Raw genomic sequence first — 18,704 nt, 5'->3', positions numbered from 1 at the left:
CAAAACCAATATGTGTCAGAGCTGGGACTTGAACCCAAGCTTTCTTGGCTTCTCTAGCAACTCTTGATCCACTCTACCATGCAACCTGTCTGTGAGGAGGAGTAATGTGAAATAAGTCTGGAAAGATCGGTTAGATCTAGATGATGAAGGATTTAAAAGGAGTTTGTGTTTGATCACAGAGGGAAAACGGAAGCTTCTTGAGCAGGGCCAGCCTCTGTGTTAGTGATATTCACCTGACAGTTTTGTAGAGGATGAGTTGGAGCAGCTGGCTGCAGAGGAACCAATTAGGAAGCTACTGCAATAATCAAGGCAAGAGATGAGGGCTTAAACCCAGATGACTGTGTTTGTGAAGGGAAAGGAAGAGATGCAAAAGATATTGTGAATATGGAATTGAGAAGATTTCACAGTTTACTCAATCTGGGTTGGCAGGGTGGAGAGTCGCTAACTCTGAGGTAGCAAATTTAGGTGACAGGAAGGATGGGGAAACTGAGAAGAGTGGTGGATTTTAGTTAATGAAAAGAGACAAAATATTTTTCTTTTCATTAAATATCCTTATCTAGGATATGTGGGGTTTGACATGCTTATGGGACCTCAGGTGAAGATCTCAGGGGGCCATATAGTTCAACCTTTTCCTTTTACAAATGAAGAAACAGGAGCAGGGCCTCATTTGCTCCTATATTAATTACTTGGAGGTAGGATTTGAACTATGTCAAAGGTCATAATTGGAGCAGGGGTTCTTAAGCTTTTTTGTGTTAGGTCTAGGACCCCTTTTCAGAATACCAGTTTACTGGCTATAACTGAAGAAAATGATAAATTTCATTTAGAGATTAGTGAAAATAAAGATGTCATTTTTTCCCATCCAAGTTCAAGGACCCCCTAAAATCTCTCCATGGACCCCAGGTTAAGAACCTTGCACTAAGCTGGAAAGGAGGCCATCTGATCCATCCTCTACATTTGACAGTAAGGAAACAGATTTAGGGAGGTTGTGTTTTGCAAAAAGTCACATAGGTCATAAGTATCAGATGCAGCCTTTCTAGGTCTTCTTACTTCAGAGTCCATACTCTTCCTTGATGTACAGGAGGCAGCTGCAATGTGGGATAAGAGTTCAAGATATGACGGGAATGCGGGGCAGCTAGGTGGCACAGTGGATAGAGCACCGGCCCTGGAGTCAGGAGTACCTGAGTTCAAATCCGGCCTCAGACACTTAACATACACTTACTAGCTGTGTGACCCTGGGCAAGTCACTTAACCCCAATTGCCTCACTAAAAAAAAAAAAAAAAGATATGACGGGAATGCCGAGAGTGTGGAGAAAGAAGATGGCTCAGGACAGAACCCTGGGGTCCACTCACACAAAGGAGAGGAGACATGATGATGACCTAGCAAATGACACTGAGAAGTAATGGTTGGAGAGGTAGGAACAGAAGCAGGAGACAGCAGTATCCTGAAGACTTGGGGTGGGGGATATGAAGAGTATCTCAGAGGATAAGACGGTTAACAGTGTCAAATGCTTCAGAATAGTCAAGAAGGATGAAACTTAGGAAAAAGACATTGGGTAACAAGTAAGGGACTGTTGGTAACTCTGGAGAGAACAGTTTCAGTTGAGTAGTGGAAACTATATTGGAGGGGATGAGAAGTGAGTGGGATGTAAAGAAGTGGAGGTAAAGAGGACACAGAGCTTTTTATATGTTTGCCAGAAAATATTAGATGATAAATTTGAAGAGATGGCAGGATCAAGTGAAAGGATTTTGTTTGTTTTTAGAATTTAAAGATGGAAGAGATTTGGGCAAAAAGATTCAGAGGAAAGACAACTTGATTAGATCTATAGAATTTCTCATAAGTTTTTACATGTAACAATATATTGAATTTATAGCATAATCTTCACCCCCAACCTCACCCCAAGGAGAATAAATGCATAGAGACAGGATCTATTAAATCCCTCCCATTTCTTGCCCTCAGAATATCCCTGTTAAGTAACCAGGCTGAATAAAGACTGGTATTATATTAGAACTTGGCCAAAACAGAGGATTTACTATCTTCAATCTCAAAGGTGTTATTGCTAGAACTGACATTCTCCCTAATTTACTCACCTGTGCTCTCCCTGGTCCTTATTGCAGTAAGCACAGGAATAAGTTGCAAAAACATTATTGATGCCAGGAGTAGGAGGAGACCTATGAAAGGCCTTAGCTTAAGGCCAACGTCTCTTACTGCTTCTGGGTTCATCTGCAGTTGTCCTCATAATATATCTTGCCACTGGACCCACATGGCTCCAGGCTAGTGACTTTGCATAGTCCTTCTTCACTTAAATCCAGTTCACTGCAAGTCATGACATCTCAAAGGCAAACCAAACATCTAAGACTCTCCTCCAATGTGCACATTCAATGATAGTATTTGGTCCCAGTCCCAGTCCTAGTATTGAGCTATCATCTTCCCAGTCACACCAAGGTTCATGGTCCTCTTTGAGAATGCAAGACAAACAACAACAGTAGTTTTGGTTGTATTAGCTTTGTTTGCACAAAAACTTTCAATTTTATGTAATCAAAATTATCCATTTTATCTCCCATGAACATCTCTATCTCTTATTTAATCATGAACTCCTTCCCTATCCATAGCGCTGACAGATGTCCTTGATGCTCTTCCAATTTGCTTCTAATATCACCTTTTTTGCATAAATCATGTACCTATTTTGAGCTTATCTTAGTATGTGGTGTGAGATATTGTTTTATGCCTAGTTTCTACCAGACTACTTTCCAATTTTCCCAGAAGATTTTGTCAACTAGTGAGTTCTTACCCCAATAGCTGGGATCTTTGAGTTTATCAAACCCTAGGCTGCTTTACTCAGTTGATTCTGTGTGTTATGTACTTAATCTAGTCCAGTAATCAGCCAGTCTATTTCTTATCCAAAATATTTTGATGATTGATGCTTTGAATATATACTTTGAAATCTGGTACTGCTAAACCCCCTTCCTTCACATTTTTTTCCCCACTGATTCCCTTGATAGCCTTTTGTTTTTCCAGATGAATTGTTACTTTTTCGACCTCTTTGGTATGGCACTGAATAAGTAAATTAATTTAGATAGTACTGTCATTTTTATTTATTGTATTGGCCTACTCTACCCATTAGCAATTAATATTTCTCTAATTATTTAGATGTCTTTATTTATATAAAGATATTTTATAATTATGTTCATTAGTTCCTGTGTGTCTTGGCAGGTATACACCCAAGTATCTTACACTGTTAATAGTTATTTTAAGTGGTGTTTTTCTTTCTATCTCTTCCTGCTGGATTTTGTTGGTGATATATAGAAATGCTGATGATTTGTGTGGGTTTATTTTATATCCCACAACTTTACTAAAGTATAGAACTGTTTCAACTAATTTTTTAGTTGACCCTCTAAGTGTTCTTTAAGTATACCATTATCATATCATCTGCAAAAGGGATAGTTGTTTCATTGTTGGCCCATGCTCTTTCCTTCAATTTCCATTTTTTGTCTTATTGCTATGGATAGTATTTCTAGTATAATACTTAATGATAATACTGGTAACGGGCATCCTTGCTTTACCACTGATCTTACTGTTTTTTGTTTTTTGGTGAGGCAATGGGGGTTAAGTGACTTGCCCAGGGTCACACAGCCAGTAAGTGTCTGAGGCCGGATCCGAACTCAGGTACTCCTGAATCCAGGGCCGGTGCTTATCCACTGCGCTATCTAGCTGCCCCTGTTTTTTGGTTTTGGTTTTTTGTTTTTTGTATCCGCTGATCTTACTGGAAAGGCTTCTAACTTATCCTCATTACAGATAATGCTTGCTCTTAATGATACTACTTATCATTTAAGAAAAGTTCTATTTATTCCTACATTTTCTAGTGTTTTTAGTAGGAATAGGTATTGCATCTTGTCAAAACCCTTATCTGCATCAATTGATATAATGCAATTTTTGTTGTTTTTGATAGTCAATTATGCTTATAGTTTTCCTAAAGTTGAACCAGCCCAACATTCCTGGCATAAATCCAGCATAATCATAGTATATGATCTTTGTGATATATTGCTATAAGATTATAAAATTTTTACATTATATTCATTAGGGAAATTGGTCTATAATTTTTTCTCTGATTTTACTCTTTCTCGTTTAACTATCAAAACCATATTTGTGTCACGAAGGAATTTGATAAGACTCTTTACCTTTTTTTTCAAACAGTTTTTATAATATTGGAATTAATTATTTTTTAAATGTTTGGTAAAAATAGCTTGTAAATCCATTTGGTCTTTTTTCCTCCTTAGGGAGTTCATTTATGGCATTTTCAATTTTTTCTCTAATATAAGGTTATTTAAATATTCTGTTTACTCTTCTGTTAATCTGGAAAATTTATATTTTGGTAAATATTCATCCATTTCTTTTATATAATTAGTTTTACTAGCATGTAGATGGGCAAAAAACCCTCCTAATAATTGCCTTAATTTCATCTTCATTGGTTGTGCATTCATTCTTTTCATTTCTGATACTGGTAATTTGGTTTTCTTTTTTTTAAATAAAATCATTCAATGGGTTATCTATTTTATTAGTTTTTTCATTAAACTAGCTTCTAGTTCAAATTTTTTTTAAACTTTTGATCTTATTAATCTCTCCTTCAATTTTCAGAAGTTCTGTTTTGTTTAATTGGAGATTTAAAATTTTCTTTTTCCAAGATTTTTTATTGTTGTTGCAAGACCAATTAATCAATCTGTTCTTTCTCTCTTTTCTTGATGTAAGCATTTATATATATATATATATTTTCCCCAACGTACTGCTTTGCCTGCATCCCACAAATTTCTCATTGTTGTCATTTTCTTAAATACATATATGTTCAGTATTGATATTGATTGATTGTATATGCTACCTTTTAGAAAAATGTAGTTTCGGGGCACCTAGGTGGTGCAGTGGATAGAGCACTGGCCCTGGAGTCAGGAGGACCTGAGTTCAAAGCCAGCCTCAGACACTTAACACTTAACTAGTTGTGTGACCCTGGACAAGTCACTTAACCCCAATTGCCTCACCAAAAAAACAAACAAAAAAAAAAGTAGTTTCACTGAATATCTCTTCTTATTAGGTCTATTTTTACTTTTGCTTTGTTTCAGATCATGATTGCTATCCCTACTTTTAAAAAAATTTCATATGAAGCATAATAGATTCTGCTCCAGTCCCTTATTTTAATGCTGTGTGTGTTTCTGTTTTACATGTGACTCTCGTAAACAACATTTTTTTGGATTCTGGTTTCTAATCCATTCTGATATCTTCTTCAGTTTTTTTGGTAAATTCATCTCATTCACATTCACAGTTGTGATTGCTAATTGTGTAGTTCCCTCTATCCTATTCTCTTTTATTTATCCTTCTCTCTCTCTTTTTTTTACCCTGTGCCCTCCTCAAAAGTTTATTTTGCTTCCAATTAATGTTTCCCTTACTCTACTGCCTCTAATCTCCAACTCCTTTCTCTTAGCCCCTCATACTTGTGTGTATATATACATGCACACGCATATTTATATAAATAAATGTGTATATGTATATGTGTGTGTATATTCTTCTGTCTTTAAATAAGTTCAGATGAGAGTGAAATTCAAGCACTGTTCACGGCCCCCCCCCCACCCCTTGCAATTTTCACCTCCACTTTAAAAGCTCTTCTTTGTATGCCTCTTTTTTTGAGGTGGGGGCAGGGCAATGAAGGTTAAGTGACTTGCTCAGGGTCACACAGCTAGTAAGTGTCAAGTGTCTGAGGCCGGATTTGAACTCAGGTCCTCCTGAATCCAGGGCTGGTGCTCTATCCACTGTGCCACCTAGCTGCCCCCATGTATGCCTCTTTTATGCGAGATAATTTCCCCTTTCTTCCTCTCCCTTCCTTCTTCTCCCAGTGTCTCTCTTTCTCATCCTACCATTCTTTTGAGAACATTCCAACTCTGGACTTAAACCTATGCCCTCACTCTAAGAAGACTACTTCTAACTGCCCTCTTGATAATAAAGTTCTTAGGGTTTACAAGTATCATCTTCTCACTTAGGAATATAAATAGTTTAGGTCTCTTAAGTCCCTTATGACTTTTCACAGATGTTTACCTTTTTATACTTCTCTTGAGTCTGTTTGAATATTAAATTTTCTATTCATCTCTGATCTTTTCATTTGGAATGCTTCAAAATCTTCTATTTCATTAAATATACACACCCCCTCCATAGGATTATACTCAGTTTTGCTGGGTAGATTATTTGTGGTTTAAGTACTAGTTCTTTTGTCTTCTGGAAAATATTCCAAGCCTTCCACTTCTCTATTTTGGTAATTGCTATATCTTGTGTAACCTTAAATATGGCTCCATGGTATTTGAATTATTTCTTCTTGGTTACTAGGTGTTTTTTCTTAACTTGGGAGCTAGAATATTCCTGGGAGTTTTCAACTTGGGATCTCTTTCAGGAGGTGATAATGAATGCTTTTGCTTTCTATTTTGTCCTCTACTCCTGAATTGTACCATTTTCCTTTATAATTTCTTAAAATATGTTGTCTAATCTCTTTTTTTGATCAATGCTTTCAGGTATTCCAATAATTCTTAAATTGTCTCCCTTTGTTCTACTTTCCAGGTCAGTTGTTTTTACTATGAAAAAAAAAATTTTCATTTTTTTCCCCCAGTTTTTTTTATTGTTCCTTAATGTCTCATGAAGTCATTAGCTTCTACTTGACCAATTCTATTTTTAAGGAGCTATTTTCTTCATTGAGGTTTTGTACCTTAAAAAAAAACCCATTAGGCCAATTCTGATTTTTAAATAGTTATTTTCTTCAGTATTTATTGTTTTCCCTTTTACTAAGTGGTTAATTCTGTTTTTATAATTTTCTTGCATTGCATTCATTTCTTTTTCCAATTTTTCTTTTCTGCTCTCATTTGATTTTTAAAATTACTTTTTGGGGGGCAGCTAGGTGGCATAGTGGATAAAGCACTGGCCTTGGATTCAGGAGGACCTGAGTTCAAATCCAGCCTCAGACACTTGACACTAGCTGAGTGACCCTGGGCAAGTCACTTAATCCTCATTGCCCTGCCCCCCCCAAATTACTTTTTTTTGCTTCTTAAAAAAAACACAACAACTTTCTTTAGCATTTCTAGGAATTCTTGTTGTGTTTGTGTCCAAACTGCCTTTTTCTTTGAAGTTTTGCTTGTGGATGTTTTCAAATTATTGTCTTCTCTTGACTTTGTGTCTTGAGGTTCCCTGTCATCATAGTAGCCTTTTATGATCAGTTCTTTTTGTTGTTGTTTGATCATTTCTCCAGCCTATTTCTTTATGTTAGAGTTGGGCTCTGTTTACCTTTGGAGGGGATGACTTGCTTGAGCTGTGGTCTTTTATGCCTTCCTGCTATTTTCACAGCTAGATCTGGGGGCCTACAAGATTTTGGTCCTTTCAAATTGGTTTGATCTAGAGTAGTCTTTGGTAATTCCTGGTCTGCATTCTGGTCCTTACCCAGGTAGGGCTCCTGCTGTCTCAGGACCACAACTCTTCTCTGCTTTGGAACTGGGGCCCCAGAACTGGGTAATGAGTTAAGGAGATGTCAATTGTGCCTGGTCTTTTGATCAGTGCTAGTATAAGGGTCCCCTGTAATTTATTTCTGACAAGTGTTCAATCTTCTTACTGTCCTTGTATGTTGAATGCTCCTGGTGCTGCTGTAGCCCCTAAGATCCACATCTGGCTGTCATAGCTGTTTCCTATGCCTATATCTGTTTCCATTGCATTGTGCTCCAGGCCAGTCTCCACCCCAGTGTCAAGGAGACACCCTGAAAAAACTTCAAGGACCTAGTGTCCACAGACATCTCTCTCTCTCTCTCTCTCTCTCCCTCTGTCTCTGTCTCTCTCTGTCCCTCAGCTTCCCTGGATTTGAAAAATGATTCACTGTGACTTTTTATTGGATGTCCCACTCAGAATTTGTTTTGAGGCACTTTTTAAAGTTGTTAAGAGAATTGTTTTGATAGAGTTTTACAAAAATGCTCTCTTCACTCCACTATCTTCTGTAAGTATTTCCAGTGAAAACTTTTAGCACTATATCAAATATCACAAAACTCAAGGTTATTATAAGGGTAGGCTCACAAAAATTTGCATCTCCAAGACACTAACTTCTTGCCCTCTTTCCAATTTAATGGTTCCTGCTGTCTATGAATTTGTGTCTTGGACAGATTCCAGACTAATGCTTGTCTGAATTCAGCTCATCTTCATGGGGATCTTCTGATCTAAGGATAATAAATTTAAAGGGTTTAAGAGATCCTGTCATTAAAGCTTCTCCAACATGTTGTTGACAGCTGAAACTTAATATGTCCCAAACAATTCAGTCTTAACACACTCTGTCCTTCCTCCTCCCAAAATGATAGTCCTTTTCAACTTTCTGGCTATTTTCAATGTCACTACTATTTTTCCTATAATTACTTGGATTTTTATGATTCTTCTTTTTCTTTCCCTTTCTATAATTTGTAAATGAACAAGTGCTGTTAATCCTTTCTCTACAATGTTTCTCAGAGCTGATTCCTTTCTTTTCATTCCTACCACTAATACCCTAGTTCATACCATCTTTACCTTACTGAATTAAATTATAGGCCATACATGCCTGAAAATACAACTTTCATTCACATCCTCCCATAAGTCCTTCAGAGGGAGGTCACTTCCTCAAATTCCTTTTACATCATAGATTGTCCCTTGTCCTTATTATATGATTGGTCATCTTTTTCTCCCATTATAAAGTTGATGACATTCTTTATACTCACTGAGTTGGGCATAGAATTGAAAAGCAGAATTGGTTGGATTGCCTTTGGGCAACTCCAAAATTCTTTCAGTGACCTCAAATTTCTTCCTGAATCTAAGATCCATTTAAAAATACTAATATTCTAGCATTGTTGTACTGCTGTGAGTCATGAACACTGTAGTCATCAAAGAATTGTAAATGTGCATCACCCAAAGGATAATAGAGTGGATAGGCAGCTAGGTGGCGCAGTAGATAGAGCACTGGCGCTGGATTCAGGAGGACCAGAATTCAAATCTGGACTCAGACACTTGATACTTACTAGCTATGAGACCCTGGGCAAATTACTTAATCCCAATTGCCTCACCCACCAAAAAAAAGAGAGAGAGAGAGAGAGAGAGAGAGAGAGAGAGAGAGAGAGAGAGAGAGAGAGAGAATGGAGTGGCATGGGTTAACGGTAAGGAATTATGAAGGAAAACTAAAATAAAAGATGTTATCAAGAAAATGTATGAGTAAAAAAGATGGGCTGGTCACATCTTGAGAGTAAAGGATAACTGACAGACAGTCCCTGCCCTGTCCCCCTCCCCACCCCTTGTTATTCTTGCATATAGAGAAAGCAGTAAAGGCCCACAGCACATTGGGCAGTTTCTCTGTGTTTAGAAACTAAAAGGCATAAATGAATATTTGCAGTAGTATAAAATACTACTAAAGGAGTTAAAACATTAAAAAAAAAAGTTCATGCATCCCAGTTTAAGAATCCCTGCTCTAAATAAACTATCCTACTAGCATGCTAGCTAACATTTCTACATCACTTTACAAATTTGCAAAGCGTTTGATAACCATTTCAACACAATTGGTTTTCTTTGTAATATTACAAATTTGATTGTATGAATTTTAAAATATTTTTCTCAGAAGGGATCCACCAGGCTTCACCAGACTGCAAACACACACAAAAAAGTTAAGAGTTCTTGATATAAAGCATTCATTGCTTGTTTTGTTAGATGTGGTATTTTATACTACTGCAAATATTCATTCATACCTTTTAATTAGTAAACTACCATAAAGCTGCATTTTGTAATTTCTAATAATTTTGTCATTTTTCTCTTAAAATTCTGATTGTTTGGATTTGCTCTTTTAAAAGAATTGATAATTGTTCATTAATTTTACTATTTTATATTTTTAAAATTAACTCAGATTTCTTGTTTCAAATATTTTTACTTTCAGTTGCAAAGATCTTTGCTTTGATCTTGGTTATTTCTCTATCATCATCATCATGTTTTCTTTTGGCTTGTTGCTTGCCTTCTTTTCTAAGGTTTGGGGGGGGTTTTTTGTTTGTTTTTTTGCAGGGCAATGAGGGTTAATTGATTTGCCCAGTCACACAGCCAGTAAGTGCCAAATGTCTGAGGCCAGGTTTGAACTCAGGTCCTTCTGAATCCAGGGCCAGTGCTTTATCCACTTTGCCACCTAGCTGCCCCCTTTTCTAATTTTTTTTTTAAAGCACAGGATCATTTTATTAATTTTTGCTCTTTTTCACTGATATAGGAATTAAGTGCAATGAGTTTGCCTCTGAATAATGAATGCTTTGATTGCATCTTATAGATTCTGAAAAGTAGTATCTATATTATTCTTTTTATGTACTCTCCTATTGCTTTTCTACTTTCATTCATACATTAGCTATCAATTTTTAGTGTCTACATGGACCTTTATCTTATATTAATTCTATAATCATTTACAATGAATTCCAATGCATTATTGGCTATAACTGTATATAAAATATCTGCTTTTCTAGATTTTCCTTTATATTTTATGGCTTAGCATATGATCAGTTTTTTGTATAAATTCTATGACCACTAGAGAAAAGGCTTATTCTTTGCTTTTCTCATGGGACTTTCTCCATGTATCTATTAGATCTAATTTGTTTAATACAGTAATTTATTTCTTTAATATTTTTGGTTGGATTTATCAAATTTTAGTAGTGGGGTGCTAAATAGTCTACTCATTACTTTTTAACAATTTGTGTCTCTTTGCAAGACCGATTTTTCTTTAAGATTTTAGGGGATTGTTTGCTTATTGTCTCCCCCAATTAGATTATGAGTTCCTGGAGGGCAAGGACTATCTTTCGCCTCTTTTTGTATGCCTAGTGCTTAGGAGAATGCTAGGCACAGAGTAGGTGCTTAATAAGCACTTACTGACTGATTACTTATAAGCACAGCATCACAGATCTAGATCTGGAAAGGACCTCAAAAGTTATCAAGTCCAAAGGGCAGCTAGGTGGCACAGTGCATAAAGCACCGGCCTTGGATTCAGGAAGACCTGAGTTCAAATCCAGCCTCAGACACTTGACACTTAACTAGCTGTGTGACCCTGGGCAAGTCACTTAACCCTCATTGCCTTGCAAAACAAAACAAAAAAGTTATCAAGTCCAGCACCAGCCATTTTACAAATGAGGAAACTGAAGCTAAGGACACTAAATGACTTACCCAAGTTCATATAAGTAGTAAATGTCAGAGGTGGGACCTGAATCCAGGTCTCCTGACTCCAGAGTATTTTCTGCTCTGTCTCCCTATGATTGTTTGGTACATACATATTTAATATTCATATATTATCCTTTTGCCTAGAACCTTTTAAAATAATATACTTGTTTAACTCTTTTGATGGCTTTTGGTTTGAATCCAGCTTTGCCCAGCATGTCTTCCAGCTGTCCACCTTAGCTACCTTCTTGCTGTCCACCCTGCTGTTGGATGCCTTAGAAACTTTAAACTGGGGGAGTTAATCCATTCAAGCTCAGGAACTCTAGGATGATCTGTTCTGATTGGGGAGTGACCAAAAATTCACATAGCCCACTAAATCTAAATGGCCCAGGCCAAAACATGTTTCATAGACCATTCAACTATCTACCCATACTAATATGTTGCATTAAAAAAAATCATTTATTTTCAGGTTCGTATTCTTTCCTGCCCACTCTCAACCATTGAGAAAATTTTCTTAAAACCTCTTATAAACAGGTATAGTCAAGTAAAATAAACTCCCACATTCCTGACAATCTCTTGCCCTCTACCTTACCATCAAGTACACATGTACTTTTTTTTTACCCTTTACTTATTTCCCCTCTCTGAATGTGTCCTTTACCTGTTTGAGGCTATCTCCTGGAATATATTGCATCATTTATTTTTCTATCTCCATTACTTCTTTCAGGTTCACCACAGTTAAAAAAAAGTACACAAATATATGTACTATTAGTTCTACTCATTTATTGTGGTTGATTCTTTTATTTTTTTCCTTACATGCTTCTTTAGCTATTTTTTTTTCTCCTTTGGCATTTCTATTTGCTGTTGTTTGGGGGGAATTTAAGAAGAATCTAGCTCCTTTCAATTCTTTCTCCCCCAAATTTTGGGTGTGTCTAATTTTAATAGATTTTGTAATTCATTATATATTTTTAAATTGCTCTTCAGCATTATTTAACTAGTTTATTACTTCTTTTTAAATCCCCATACTGTATTATGTATTTCTGATACCTCATCATGATGTAGAAGTGATTCTTCATTCTCAAAGGTTATCCCTTGGAGCACATGCACAGAGGGCAGACTCTACTAAGTCAGGAAGATTTTGAGTCTAATGAATAGCCTAATTAAAATTTTAGAGCTTGATGACCCTAAGACTATAAATATTTTTTGGCCATCATAACGGATGAACTGAGATATAAAAGGGTTGCAATCGGCGTTGGTGAGATATATACTAATACAGATAAATTCACAAAACCTAGTAGTATGAAATAAATGTACTAAAACAATATAAATGCTTCTTGAAAAATTAAGCTCAGAGTAATTTGTAAAGCTTAAGAAACATAGATTATCTTAATGGACTTCTGGGAAAAGAGTGGTGAATGAACCAAGAATTGAAAGGCACAAGGTCATTTTTGAAGCTGGCATTGACTCCCTACAATCTTATGCTGTCCACTTGGCAGATTCCTTCAATCTGCAAATACACTGTTCAGGAATTAAATCTCTATGCTCTGTACTATTCTACATATTTTTTTTTCTGTCAATATAAAAATGTATGATAATAATTGTTACCGACATACTGTGCAAAAGGGCACAGTATAGATGAATGATATTGTATTAATAAAACAAAGTCCCTGGAAAAGAGGCATTATTTTAAATAAATATATGATATTATTGTTCTTTGTAATGCATCCAAAACTTAATTCATGTGCTAGTATTTTCTTAAAATACGAAAAATGTAGACAATGTTTGTATAGATGTTTACTCTTATAACAAGATAAACTGGATATTGCTGAATGCAAATGCATAGAATTAAAATTCTATATTGTGCATATCTAGGATCTCTGTCATTATTAGTCTACAACTATATGCTATATACCCTGTTAAGTGCAGGGAAAACAAAGAAAAGAGAAAAGCATGGTTCCTGCCCTTAGAGAACTCACCTTCTAATGCAAATAACTATGTATATATAACCAAAGGTGGGACTAGAGCTGAGTCCTGAGGAAAATGGGAGGGGGAGGTGAAGAGGAAGTACATTATAAGCATGAGGGCCAGCCAATGCAAAGCATAGAATTAGGAAATGGATACTTAGGGATCAAAATAGATAATAGACAACATTCTCTGATAGACAGCACTGTTACTGAGTTATAATTAGATAATATGAATTTGTAGTAGGCTATTTCAGTAAGATTCCATTATTTTCTCTAGCAATGTTCTCTGGGGAGAAAGAAAGGAGAAACTGGTGGGTAGGCTGATTCTTAGTTGGAAAAAGCATGGTAGACACCATGGAACATTTAGGTAAGGTGCCACAAGTAATGAAGATAGAAAAATAAATTATGCAATGTGTCTCAAGAGACATCCTCAAATTGATAAATAATACTTTCAAAGAAATTAAGTAAGACTTGGCATTGATGAGGAAGAAACAAGAGATGGAAGGAAAAAGCGTGAAAAATAATTCATTTGGACCCCTACTCTATTCCAATCAGTATTAATCAGTCTGATATGATTCCATAGGGATAGTGATTATAAGTTCTGTATATTAGGCCCCAGGGCTGTGAACAGGTTGTAAGTTCACTTGCTTAATCATAATTAGTTAACTAGAGGTCCTCCACCCTTGTTTTTCCTTGTCATGGTGACTAAGCCCAGTGTGGTAGAGGTGACTGAATTACATGGAAAGTCCTCCCACTTATTTTTGTACCTCTGGACCATTCTTTCTTGTCCAACATGAGCAAATGACCATCTCATGACCATCTAGTCAGTGGAGATCCTCCCTGCTTCAGCCAACCTGTGACACTGCTGACATATCATTTTTGTTTATTTTAGCTTATGCATCATATGTCAACCAATGGAATTCTGTACTTTTGTATAGCTGCTTTAGAACATCCAGGTAATAGATCTAGTATCAAACCTTATAAAGATAAGGCCTTGGAAGGGGAGCACCTCAGATCATGAGGAAAATCTGAGGTCTACTTCTTTGGAGGGGACCATAGACCCTTTAAGAAAGTGTCATTGGCTCAGAGCTCTGTCTCAGTCTCTTTTTATTATAGGTTAGACAATTTTAATCCCCACAAAAGGGGACTTGAATACTGCTCCTTCCTCAACAGTGACTAGTAACACAGTTACAATGACCTGGCTACGCCATTAAGGAGCTCTAATGAAGATTCTCATCGTCTGACTTGATGCTCACATCAAACAAACATAGCATGAATGTCTATAAAGACTGGCAAGATGGGAAGAATATAGGTTGTGATGAGCATTAAATGCTTGAGGAGTTTATAGTTGATTTTAGAGGTAATAGGAAGACACTGGAATTTATTGGAGGGAAAGTCGCTTTGGCAGCTTTGTTGAGAATTGCTTGGAGTGGGAAGAGAGTCAAGGCAGGAAGACTTAAAAGGATGCTGCAACAGTCTAGGTGAGAGGTGATGAGAGTGAGAATCAAGGAGGTGGTTATGTGAGTGGAGAGTAGATATATGCAAGAGATGGTATGGAAAAAGATATGACAAGATTTGACAATAGGTTGGATATATGGAGTGAAAGTGAGGAATCAAGGGTGACATTGAGGTTTCAAACTTGTGTGACTGGGAGGATTGTGGTGCTTTCAACAATAATAAGGAAGTTTGGAGTGGGGTGGGTTTGGGGATAAATGTTATGAGTACTGTTAAGTACATTGTGAGTTTGAAGTTCTTTATATAACATCTAGTTCAAAATGTCTATTATGCACTAGGAGATGTGGGATTAGAACTCAGGAGAGAGGAAAAGGCTGGCAATATAGATCTAGGAATCATTTACACAGATATGCTAACTGAACCTATGGAATCTGATGCAATCTCCAAGAGAGATCATTCAGAGAGAAAAGTTAAAGGGTCCAGGATAGGACTCCGAGTGACTTCCACAGTAAGCATGGCATGGATCAAAATCCAGCAAAGGAGACTGAGAAAGAGTGGTCATACAGCTAGGAAGAAAACCAAGAGAGGCCAGTGTCACGAAAATCTAAAGAAGAAAAAAGTATCCAGGAGGAAACGGTCAACCATGTTAAATGCTGCAGAGAGGTCAAGAAGGATAAGGATTTTGGAAAAGGCCTTTAGGTTTGAACTTTTAAGAGATCAATGGCAACTTCGGAGAGAGTAGTTTCAGTTGAATTATGTAAGAATCCAGTTGCAGAAGGTTTGTTTAGAAGAGATGCAAGATGTGGAGTGTTGAATATAGAAGGCTTTCCTCCCCTCTTCCCCCTTTTATTAACATTTTTATTTAAAGTTTTGAGTTTCAAATTCTATCTCTGCCTCCCCTTCCCCTCCCTGAGGTGGTAAAAAATCAGATATGAGGGCAGCCAGGTGGCACAGTGGATAGAGCACTGGCCCTGGATTCAGGAGGACCTGAGTTCAAATCTGGCCTCAGACACTTGACATTTACTAGCTGTGTGACCTTGGGCAAGTCACTTAACCATCAATGCCCCGCAAAACAAACAAACAAATCAGATATGGGTTATGCTTGTACAATTATGTGAAACATTTCCATATTAGTCATTTTGTGTAAGAAGACTTGAAAAAAAAGAAAAAAAATAAGAAAGAACAAAAGTGAAAAGTAGCATGCTTTGGTCTATGTTCAATCAATATCAGTTCTTCTTTGGAGGTGGATAGTATGTTTCATCATTAGTTCTTTGGGATTGTCTTGGATCACTGTATTGCTAGGAATAGCGAAGCCATTCACAATTCTTAGAAGGCTTTTTTCAAGGAGTTTAATTGAGAAATGGATAGCTTGATCTAGTGAGCTTTTTTCCCTTTTTTTTTTTTCAAAGAAGGCAGAGAAATGGGCTTGTTTGTTGTTTGCTGTTAGTCTTTTGTTCTCAAAAAGGAACAATGACATCAGGAGGGTGATGTCTTGACTTGCAAGTGAATTGGATTTAAGCGAGGGAGGGCTCACTCTCTCCTCTGGAGTCATTGGAGTCCAGTGGCAAGACAGATTCGGACAACCCTGGACTTTTGGTTTGTTTGTATGAAGCAGGAAAGAAGTCAGAAGTCAGTAGAGAGGGAAAGATTTATGATTAGGGAGAGGGAATGATAGTGCAAGCTAGCTTCCAGAGAAGATAGGTGGGGCTGGGGTCGAGGGTACATGGAAGGAGGTTGGTTTAATCAGAGCCTGGAGTGAAAGAGGACATAGTGAGGGATGTTGTCAGAGGGCCCAGTTGCTATTCGATAACAAATCTGTAGTGGATTCAGTCAACAGTTTTGTGACTTCCTTCAAGTTCTTCTTTTTGGCTAGGCCTTGTTACATTTTAGCCCTTCGGCCTTAATCACTAGCCCAATGTATTTGGTGGCAAGTTGACAGGTTTTTGTTTGTTTGTTTGTTTTTTTGCTATGGTATTATGGCGAAATTAATTTTTATTTGTTTTGTTTTGTTTTGTTTTGTTTTTAGTGAGGCAAGTGGGGTTAAGTGACTTGCCCAGGGTCGCACAGCTAGTAAGTGTTAAGTGTCTGAGGCTGGATTTGAACTCAGGTACTCCTGAATCCAAGGCCGGTGCTCTATCCACTGCGCCACCTAGCTGCCCCGAAATTAATTTTTAAATGGTGGAAGAGTTTTTCAGAAGAAACAGAGACTTGGATGACCAGATACAGGATTTTGGTTTCCAGTGGTAATAGCATTGTTTGTTGTACATATGGGGAGTCCTTTTCTTAGCATAAGGAGCAAGTTCCTATTCACCCTTTTTGATGGGTACAATGTCTAAAGATACTGATAAGGATGGCAAAAATATTCTTAGGTTCTTATTGACATTATTGGAAAAACTAAACTGTCAAAGCAAAGGTCAGGAGAATAAATTGTTCTTGTTTATCAGGCAATTAAGAGTCAGCAATAAATGTACTTCTGACCTTTAAAGTATTGTGCTTTGAAGGCAGAGGGGCTTTTAAAAGATCTGTCAATTATTAGGATTATAGGATCATTGATCTTGAGCTGGAAGGGGCCTTGGAAGTTATATAGTCCAATTCCCTCTGCTGGTAAAAGAAGAAAGTTCCTATCTATTTCTTAATACAATGGGGAGAACGCCTTAATGTTGAGGTTGGAGAAGCTCCTATAGAGGGCTGTACTTAGGGGTTCAGTATTCATTGAATGCATAAATCACATTAGGCTGACTCAAATGCTTAAGAAGATTGCACAAAAGTATGAGAACTGATGTTCTCACTGTATGAGGGGCATGAGACATGCCCAAAGAGTGTCACATGGTCTACCTCAACAACCTGACCTTTGAGCAACAATTTAATAAAACTGCTTTTTCTGAAATAGGTGGCCTCAGGAAAACACTGGTATGACCATGGAGTCCCAGAGTCTATACGCTTCATTTATAGGAGGGTAGAGAAGAATAGGAAAATGAAGTAGAATAAGATAACTAAGATATATCAGGGGGCAGCTAGGTGGTGCAGTGGCTAAATAAAACACCAGCCCTGGATTCAGGAGGACCTGAGTTCAAATCCAGCCTCAGACACTTGACACTTACTAGCTTTGTGACTCTAGGTAAGTCACTTAACCCTCATTGCCCCTGTAAAAAACAACAACAAGAAAAAGATATATCAGTACACTATGCCACAATTTCAAGATGGTCTCGACTGTCTTCTCTGGGACCAGTAGTTTTCTTTGTTGAATCTGAACTGTAGAAACTATATGATCCTCTGAGCAGAAATGATATGGAAAAGATGATCTTACTTTGTCTACTGGGATCCCATCAATTTAAGTATGTGGGACTTCTGGGGCTCCTACAATTTTCTGTGGTTATGTAGAAAAACTGGTGGGTGACACAAATCCCTCATGGAGGACTTGATGTATCCGGATGATGTTGTTGTATTTGGGAAGATGTAAGAGCATGAGGAAAGACTGTTGAAAGTTTTAGATGTTAGGGGTTACTGGTCTGAAACTATTAATTTATAAGTCCTAGTTCTGCAAAGTCTGACAAGTATCCCTTTAGGGAATACTGACCCCTGAGAACACAGAAGAAGGGTTCCTCACTTTGCCACGTCTACAGGATTGCTAAAAGATAAAGATTTTGTTAGGATTTGCTCACTACTCTCAAAAAATTTAAAAGAACCATCCATCATCTCAAAATTTCATTTTTTCAAAAGTGATTTCATTCATGGCTGAGGTATAGAGGTGTGGTATAGCAGAAAGACTACAGGCAACCTCATTTCAAATCTTGGCTCAGACACTTCCCTCACATGTAACCTTGAACGAGTCTCTCAACCTCCCTAGACCTCAGTTTCCTCATGTATAAAATGTGGTGATTAGACTATATGGCCTCTGAGGTCCTTTCTGGCTCTAGATCTATGTATGGTCTTATAAAAAACAAGAGGAGAAGGGCAAAGAAGGGAAATCATTTCTGAACCCTCTGGCACAGTTTATAGATTATAGTATGGCAAGTATGAGTAGGCATTTAAGGATATGGTTAACTGCCTTGTACACGCACCAGTGTTGGCTTTTATAGACTGAACAAGCCAGT

At 37.2% G+C, this 18,704-nt stretch overlaps 1 protein-coding gene across 17 annotated transcripts in view; it reads right to left on the bottom strand.

Moving 5' to 3' along the window:
• Nucleotides 1-18,704, bottom strand: part of GPHN (gephyrin) — a 757,220-nt gene that overhangs the window by 76,815 nt on the left and 661,701 nt on the right. The window lies entirely within an intron of this gene.

This window comes from Dromiciops gliroides, chromosome 2 (assembly GCF_019393635.1).
Source record: "Dromiciops gliroides isolate mDroGli1 chromosome 2, mDroGli1.pri, whole genome shotgun sequence".
NCBI classification, from domain to species: domain Eukaryota; kingdom Metazoa; phylum Chordata; class Mammalia; order Microbiotheria; family Microbiotheriidae; genus Dromiciops; species Dromiciops gliroides.
The sequence above is the reverse complement of the archived record's forward strand: the minus strand, read 5'-3'. Positions and strand labels throughout refer to the sequence as shown.